Source organism: Argentina silus (assembly GCF_951799395.1).
Source record: "Argentina silus genome assembly, chromosome: 1".
NCBI classification, from domain to species: Eukaryota; Metazoa; Chordata; class Actinopteri; order Argentiniformes; family Argentinidae; genus Argentina; species Argentina silus.
Genome location: NC_139655.1, coordinates 7,544,237 through 7,552,681, shown reverse-complemented (window position 1 = coordinate 7,552,681; position 8,445 = coordinate 7,544,237). Strand labels below are relative to the sequence as shown.

Sequence of the window (8,445 nt, the reverse complement as noted above, 5' to 3'; positions counted from 1 at the left end):
AGTGAAATGACACACAATTACTCTCTCGTTTCCACTCTCTCTCATACGTCCCAGGTTTGAAGGCAATCATCTAGCATTTCACACCTCAAAACGCTATCAACCAACATGATGTTGTTGAGAGCACTGACCTGAAATCAGAGATACATTTCAGGTATGAATAATAGGCAGTTATATTTCCTGCAAAGTTAACGCATCATTATTCACTCCTGTGCAGCAAATAGGATGTGGAAGCAATGGCCATAATAGTAATAGTAACACCTCTATGACGTCTTATGATTTGTCAAACAACAGAGTGTAGTGGCTATTTACCCATGAGCATCTCAGAACACAACACTGCAGACCTGCTGTTTAAGATGGGGGATGAGAACATAGTCAGAAGCAATGTGTAAACAAACAAATGGATTCTGCTCTTATTCTGCAAATCACTCATTTCTCCTTTGTAATTGCCAATTGAACTCCATAAAATGTGTTGAAAATGAGTTGAGTCGAATTGAGTTGCAAACCGTGACTGTAGGAATTATGTCATTATATGTTGTTGATGGTCTTATTGAAGCCATGTCAGTGAGAGTGTTCTTTATCATCATCATCATCATCATCATCATCATCATCATCTACTGCTGTGGCTCTGCACTCTATGGATATAAATTTGAGAGATGAATAAACTCCACTTCCAAGCCCATTCAAAGCCATCTGTTTATTGATTTGTTATTTTTGCCTCAATAATTGGAGCAGTATATTTGTTTTAATAGTGTATTGCATCTGGGCTGCGAATGCAGGCTTTTTCTTAGAGTTGACAGCTTAATTGTGTAATTATGGCCGCACAGCAATCTGAAAGTGAGAATGAATGCTCCTGTTGCCAGAGTTCATATGTAAAGGCTTGTAACGTATCATTTTGTTGACTAGTAGGGCGCAATGATGAATTTACGATCAATACTGCCAAGGTTTGCATTCCCTCCAACATGTGCTTACATTCTAGGTTTTCAGATGGGATTTGTAAAGTCATAATAAACTGAGGTACATTCTAGTTTCCCTGTATGTTCTCAGATCACCGTGGCACATATGCCAATCAAACCATTCCCATTGCGTCTCAATCTTCCAGTCTGGCTGCCCCAGGCTCTGGAGATGGAGAGAGGGCACCCTGGGGTCACATGCTCCATGTTTTCATTCAGACAAACCCTACCGCTGTTCATTTCCCATTACCCATGAGCCCCGTCCGTGGTATAAGCCTCTGCATCGCGCAACAATCAGGTCAGGGGTTACATATTATTTAAGTCTTTATTTCAGTGTGCTTGTCTCTGTACAACAGTGTGATGTTATAGTTTGGAGCAGGCTCAATTCCCATCGGTGCTCAGTGTGGTTCATTTCACCAAAGAGTGTGCTGTGTAAATCTTTCTGTTACACACACACATACAGTACTGTACTGTACACGTGAAAATGGCTTAACCCAGAACAGATCTTTTCAGTCCAGAAACAAGAATCAGGCTTATACTGTTTGTGACTGAAAGGCTACTGAACTTTGCTCAGACAACCCCAGAAACACAAAGGGTTTAGTTAGTGTAATCTACTCTAACCAATGCACGAGGAAGAATGGTAGGTGAGTGGAAGCCTGAAGTGGAGCAGCCTGTAGAGACCAGACCCCCTGCAGCATCTGTTCCCACAGATGTAATGTGACAGTAATCAATAATGATTATTAAACTGGGAACACCATCTCCACTATGTGATTAATCTTCATTCCCTCCATGTTTACAGAACCTCACTAGCATTGTTTAGCTCTGCGGACGACGACTCCCTATTATCTATCCCCCGAGACAACAAACAAAGCACTGTCACAGTCAAAGATACACACTGTCACTATGTAGAAACCCATGAGGGGTCATTTTAGATGATGATCCAAGGTATATCACTACTGTGACTACAAAGCATAATCCTCAATCTGGCAGACTAGCCTGTACTTGAGTTTGGATATAAAGAAGGTGAAGAAATGTCCTTGATGACACAGCTAATGTGAGGATGGCAGTGTCAAAGATCTGTGTGTCTGGTTTCGTTAAGTTGATTCCATTTCTAAGTGAAGAGGCTATGTTGCTAAGCTACTCTGGTCTTTTGGAAGACAAACCTTTATCCTTGGAGCATGGCAGGTCTGCTGGGCTGCTCTATTAATCATGTTTGGAACAAGGCAGTCACAATCAGATTGAGATTAAAATAGAACAGAAAATATGCACTCTACACTCTTTTACACGTGTTCTCTACATCTCCTGTCCACTTCTGAGAACGGCAAGGAACACACATAAAAGGAATAGGTCAATTGTGGCATTGTTTGGTGAGGAGTGTTACCATTGACAAAGCAGTTTCACACACTCATCATGAAGATGATTTTACAATGTTGAATTCAAAGACTGTGAACATAGCACTTTAATGTCCAACAATGTTACACTACAGAACACCGAACTGAAGAAAAATCAACCAAGAGGTGCATGAATCATGCATTTTCTGTACAGAGAGAAAACCTCCCCCACAGATGCATGTGTGTTTGATATGCATCAGTGACATACCATTAACATTTTTGGACTGTGTTGAAGGCTCATGGTGGATTTCCTCTCCTCAGCCTCTGACTGAAACAGATGGTCCCTTCTCAGAGCCCCCCTCCCTGGGTACTCCCCCACAGGTGTCAGGGTCCTGCCCCTCTCCCATCAGACCCCCTCCATCATTAAATAATTACCCCTAGCCCCCCCTTTCACTCCCTCCTCACATTAATTACCCCTAGCCCCCCATCCACCCCCGCCCCCCGCCCCTCCTCACAGAGGCAAAGCATCTCCCTGCCTCTAATCTGCCCTAATTCTTCCCGCCCCTCTTTCACGGGAAGCCTTGTACTTCTGTCAACGACCCTCAACACACCCCATCCAACACCTGGATGAATCCCACAGTGTATAATGACACTTAGAATACACAGACTTTTCCATTTTCAGTGAGTGGGGCCTTATGTTGGGGGAAGGGTCAGATAGAATAAAGAAGAAATACACTGGGACATTGGGAACTCTCGATGGCCATTTCAATCTGTGGGTAATCGTCTCTCCACAGACCCATATCTGGAGAAAAAGAGAGAGAGTTCAAGAGACGGGAGATCTTTAGGAAAGTTCAGAGGATTCATTGGCACCATGTCATATGGTAGCAAGGATGAAAAAACATTTTCTTTGTTAGAGTAATTGCTCTCAGCCAGTCTGTGCAAACTGCTAGAGATTATAGGATTTATTCTCATGTAGATTTTCATCTGAGACACTTTGGTGGAGCCTTTCTGCTCGGCACGGAAAGACAGGAATTCTGTATAAATCCATGAATGCATAAATACTAAGCACGTCTGGAGCATCACATTTTCTAAGACAGAGGAGCAGGAAAAAGACAACCATCAAATGCGTGTGTCAACGGTGACAAACCAACTGTCAACGCACCTGACAGGACAGTACGGTAAAAAAAAATGAACAGCGGAAAAACCGTCAGCGTTGTCTGGGGCACCGGCCATTGTTCTTAAGGGTTGTATCTGAAATATTAGTGCTGTTTTCAATGCCAGATTTTTCAGCGCACATGATGGCACTTGACCTGCTTATTGTCATGAACACTATTAATCGCTACACTATTAACCGCTACTCTAACTACGTGCGCGCAGGCAAGACCGCCTAAACAAATTGTCATTACAGTATGCCTGCGTCTGGACTTGCGTCCCTTTGCACTGGCTGAGCCCTACATGTCAGTGGTGTACGGAAAAAAAATATGAAAGAAAGAAATATGTATTCAATGTCAGCGGAAATCATATGAGACGTATTGTTTTGCAGTAAAACATTTGAATTCTCTCTGGACCTTTAGACCATAAAAATGTATACCAAAGCATAGACATTAGTTATATGCTTTTTCTCAGGTTATAGGTATTGGCCTATGTGTTGTCAACAACAAGGAATTAGGGGGGTTATCATGTATGGTATCATACAACACTGTTATTCAGTGGAAATATTCATCTTTGATGTTGTACAAAGGCAAAAAGACTATGTGTTCTGAATCTGGGAGAGAGATTATTACAAGATGAAAAACACAGCACATATTTGCATTTGTTGTTTTACTTTGTTTACCAGAATACTTCAAACAATGCATTACCATTTCAAAGACGTTACAATCTGTATAATTCGTTGTCCAAACATGAAAACAAGTATTCCTGAAAACTAGCTCAAAGAGTAGCCATAACCAGTCAACTCTGCTGCAAAATCTACTAATAGTGCTCTTCCCAATACTTGCATGAGATATATAGTAGGTTGTAAATAACATTCCTTGCAGTGTTTCCACATACAAGTGTTTCATGTTGGACAGACACCTTGGAGACATTTCTAAAGAATCAAAGTACATAAAACAACTTAAAGAGAGGTTCCAAGACATGTGCCATCAATCGAACATCCACACAACATCTCTGTTTCCAATCAGGCTCTTTGATGGGCTACTTGAAGGGTGAGGGGTCCTGAAATGATGCCTGGAGTTTTCGGGCTTTGAATATGACAGGTCCTATTACCCTCACTCGGGCCCACCAGGCTACATGCCACAGTTGCCCGCTGCCCTCTGTTTCCATGGTGATGGCCCTAATAGCAGCCTGATGTTCCGGCCTCCCCTCATGGCCCTGAAGCTCCATCACGCCCGTCCTTTGCCACCTGGGAGCAAGCTACCTCGTTAACACTCTCAAATACCACCTTGTTTTATAGGCCTCAATTACATCTCCACTCTCTGTGCAGCAGCTATCATCTGTACAGCTCCAAGGCTATGTGGCTTTAGAGGGGGGTAAACCTCAAGGAAAAGGTTTGAACAAACCATGTTAATAGCTCATTCAGTGGTGTTGTATAAATGTAGTGTGTAACCCTAGATACATTCCTTAAGTTTACTTGACCTTTAAACAGCCACACATACATGTGTGGGCTTCTTATCATGTCTGAATCTCCTCCTCGGTGAGGAAACCCATGCTGCTTTTAAGCCTTCAGAGTCACTGGTCCCAGTGTGTGTCCCTCCCTGGGTGGCACAATGGGAACAGCCTCCAGGCTTGTGGCGAAGGAAGACCAGCCAGCCTGGGTCTCCTCTGGTCTGTTTCAGACCAGAGGATTTCCTTCCAATTTCATGGAGAATTTGCTACTAGGAAGTGTAGGGAATCCTGTTTAAAACCTTATCTCAGAGATACAGTCTGACATGTCTGAAGCCCTTGTGCTGCACATCTGCGCTCTCTACCTCTCTCTCTGTTTCTGTCTGTCTTTCTGTGCTTCTCTGTGACTATGTAAACCTTCATCTATCTCTCAGACTCTTTCTTTGTCTTTTTCTCTCTGATAGAGCCCCCATTCTCACCACAGATTCCCATAGAGCATAGCTTCTCCTTAGACACACAATTGCCAGATGTTGCCTGAAGATTTGGGGAAGAGCCTTCAGGTGGGGGTGGGTCTATATGTGTGTGTGTGTGTGTGTGTGTGTGTGTGTGTGTGTGTGTGTGTGTGTGCATGTGTGCGTGTGTGTGTGTGTGTGTGTGTGTGTGTGTGTGTGTGCAAAGACTCCCCTCCACAATTTGCTTTCTCTCGCTTCTGCGAAGATTTATGACCGTATTTTTCCCAATGACAGCAACAGCTTCCTCCCTGGAATTCCCAGGGGACCCACAGGCAAGGCACAGAAGAGAAACAGGTTCCTCAATCCAAAACAGGTGACTCAGGATCAGCCCTTGCCCGGCTAACGGAAAAAACGCAAACCCACCCGGGTCATTAGCTTTTTATCTGCCGACCGCTCACACGGAACGCTTCTGCTTCTCATATCAACACATTTGCGCTGAGTGCGCAGGGGTGTCTGGAAATGGGTTACAGGTTAAGAGGACAGACTATAGTTATGAAATCAAACTGTCAAGAGTCTGCTGTTGATCATTGAAACCGTTCAGAGTTTTTTATTGAGCATTATGAGGAATGCAAAGGGGCATTAAAGACTCACCAAGCTGTTCCATTATGAGTAATGATAGGGTATAGCAGGGCCATGGACAGCTTTACTGTTCCCCCAGGCCTTCATGTGTTAGAGTGCAAACTGATATAGCAGCGCCTCAGAAGGATACACTCTATACAGTACACTATAACATAGACATAGTCAGTACCTCTGTTGTTTTGATGACAGCATTGCCAGCTAGAATGCTGAGGACGATTTTCCAAAGATAGCATTGGAACACAAAAAAAAAATCTGTTTAAGGAACACCCAAGTGTATTATCTCTGTCTCTGTTGGTTCAGTTAGTCCATCAAAGACAACACTGAAAAAGGAGGGCTGGCTCACTATGCAGAGAAGAGTTCATTCGGAGGGGAGTCTTTGCACTCTCCTCCTTGGGGTTTAATACTGGGTCGGTGGGATGAGGTTCCAGGAAGACTGGAAGATTTCCAACGTTTAGTCCTCACTCTTCTCACCTGAACCTCACCCTGACCCTACAGGGTGAGAGAGAAAGTATGTATGTCTCTATCCATGCTGAAGGGATTGGTCTTTCTCATGTACAGTATCGCCTCACCACTCTGAACAGATGGATCTTTTCAAAAGGATCTCCCTAGGAGAACAATGTTTGGCAGTTTCCTATGCAGTGGGGACGATGCCAGGCTCACTAAAACCTGGTTTCCCTGGAGTTGAACTTTATCATTTTTACTATTGTCTTTATCGCCGTCAGAGTCATTAAGCATCCTATTAGACTGGGTGCCAGCTCTGTGATAGCTCTACGCCAACATTAAAGTCATCTATCAGGAGAAGATTTAAGATATGGAAGTCAAGGAAGGATGTGTTTCCTCTCTTCCCTTTTCATTTCTTTCCATTGCTACAAAATGTGCTGGCCATATCACAGTATGCGCTTGGAACAGGAGAAAGGGGAGGTTATCAGGCTGTGACATTGTAACAGTTTATGAATCTCAAAGCATCTTAAACAAGAGAGTTGTAAACAGGATGGAAGCCTTCCATTTCCATGTTTTTTTATTGTAAAATTTGATATGTACAGAGAAAGGGGCTGTATACAGTTTTTAATACACCATGTAAAAGTCTTAGAAACCAATTGCACTGCACTTACATTAGTAATTCAGAAACACCATCGTACCTAATTAAGGGTAGTAAAAGACAACGAGGAACAGTCATTAAAATACAATGTGCCGATTATCCATATTTTCTCTCATAATTAAAACAATAGCTTTGTGGGAAAGATTCCATGTGTCAGAAAGACAAAAGCCACAAACAAAGACTGTAATTGCATAACAAAGAAATACAAATGTGCATTAGATGACATAACATTTTGCTTACAATAAAAAACCCTTATTGGATGATGCAGGCACTTGAATCACCTCCAAGTCGAACGCGTGACACATGACATGTGGAAGCACCATCAAGCACTGAAAACAGCTGTTGTGTCAGAACATTCCCAGAACCCCCCCTCCTCCACATCATCGACACACAGAAAGATGCAGCAAGTGGAAGCTGTTAGCAATATATTCTCAACGGAAGACAATTTCCCTATTTCATTTGCATACAAAACAATGAACTACTCTCTTTGAAGATGAATAGATGTGGAACAGAGAGAGGCAGGGAAAGATAAAGAGAGAGAATATATATATATATATATATATATATATATATATATATATATATATATATAGAGAGAGAGAGAGAGAGAGAGAGAGAGAGAGTATGGGCATGCAAAATGCTCCTCTGTTCAGGCTCTATGGAAAACTTCTGAGGGATCAATTGACTAACTCATCTGTGGGGTCACTCTGCCTGCCCATATTCACTCTGTTCACTCCCACTCCTCTCCTATTGCTTTGTCATCGCCAAGTGTTTCATATCGCTGCCAAGGTATATTCAAAAACATGGGGTATCACATTACAGGCACTGTTAACAGATACTAAAACATATACACACACACCCGCACACACACACATACACACCTCCCACACGAATGATACAAACCAATATGGCAGTGATAGTTAAAACATGAATACAACCAGCACTGATTATTCATCAACGGCAGCAGGATGAATTAAAATAAAGACAGATTGTAGCTTCTAGGTCCAGAGCAGACAGTCATCCTGTGACGTTGTTGAGGCTTTAGTAGGATATGCGGTTTCCCAGTAACCACCTTGATAAAAAATTCAGTATGGAGCAGGATTGCGTTGGGACAGACTGGCTTTGGTTACAGTCTCTCAGTCAAAGCACAGGAGAAACAGGGGACTGCTATGGCACACCCGTGCCCTAACCCCTCCACCCCCTCCCCCCTCTCTCCGTCGAGAAACGTCGATACATTTTTCATGAGGTACATTAATTAATAACCCAACCCTGACCCCATTTATACAATGTCTGAATTCCCATGATGGGAAGAATTCAGAGTGAAAGGAGATCTAAAGATTTACCTCTGTTGAGCAGCGGAGAGGAGGAGAAGA

At 42.9% G+C, this 8,445-nt stretch overlaps 1 protein-coding gene across 2 annotated transcripts in view; it reads right to left on the bottom strand.

Annotated features, from left to right (window-relative positions):
* Window positions 1-7,569: 7,569 nt before the first annotated feature.
* pard3aa (par-3 family cell polarity regulator alpha, a) overlaps window positions 7,570-8,445 on the bottom strand; it is a 284,249-nt gene continuing 283,373 nt past the window's right edge. For both annotated transcript variants that reach the window (XM_083668312.1, XM_083668313.1), the window contains one exon: window positions 7,570-8,445. This exon is cut by the window's right edge and continues 1,428 nt beyond it. The gene's annotated coding sequence lies outside the window, so the exon portion shown is untranslated.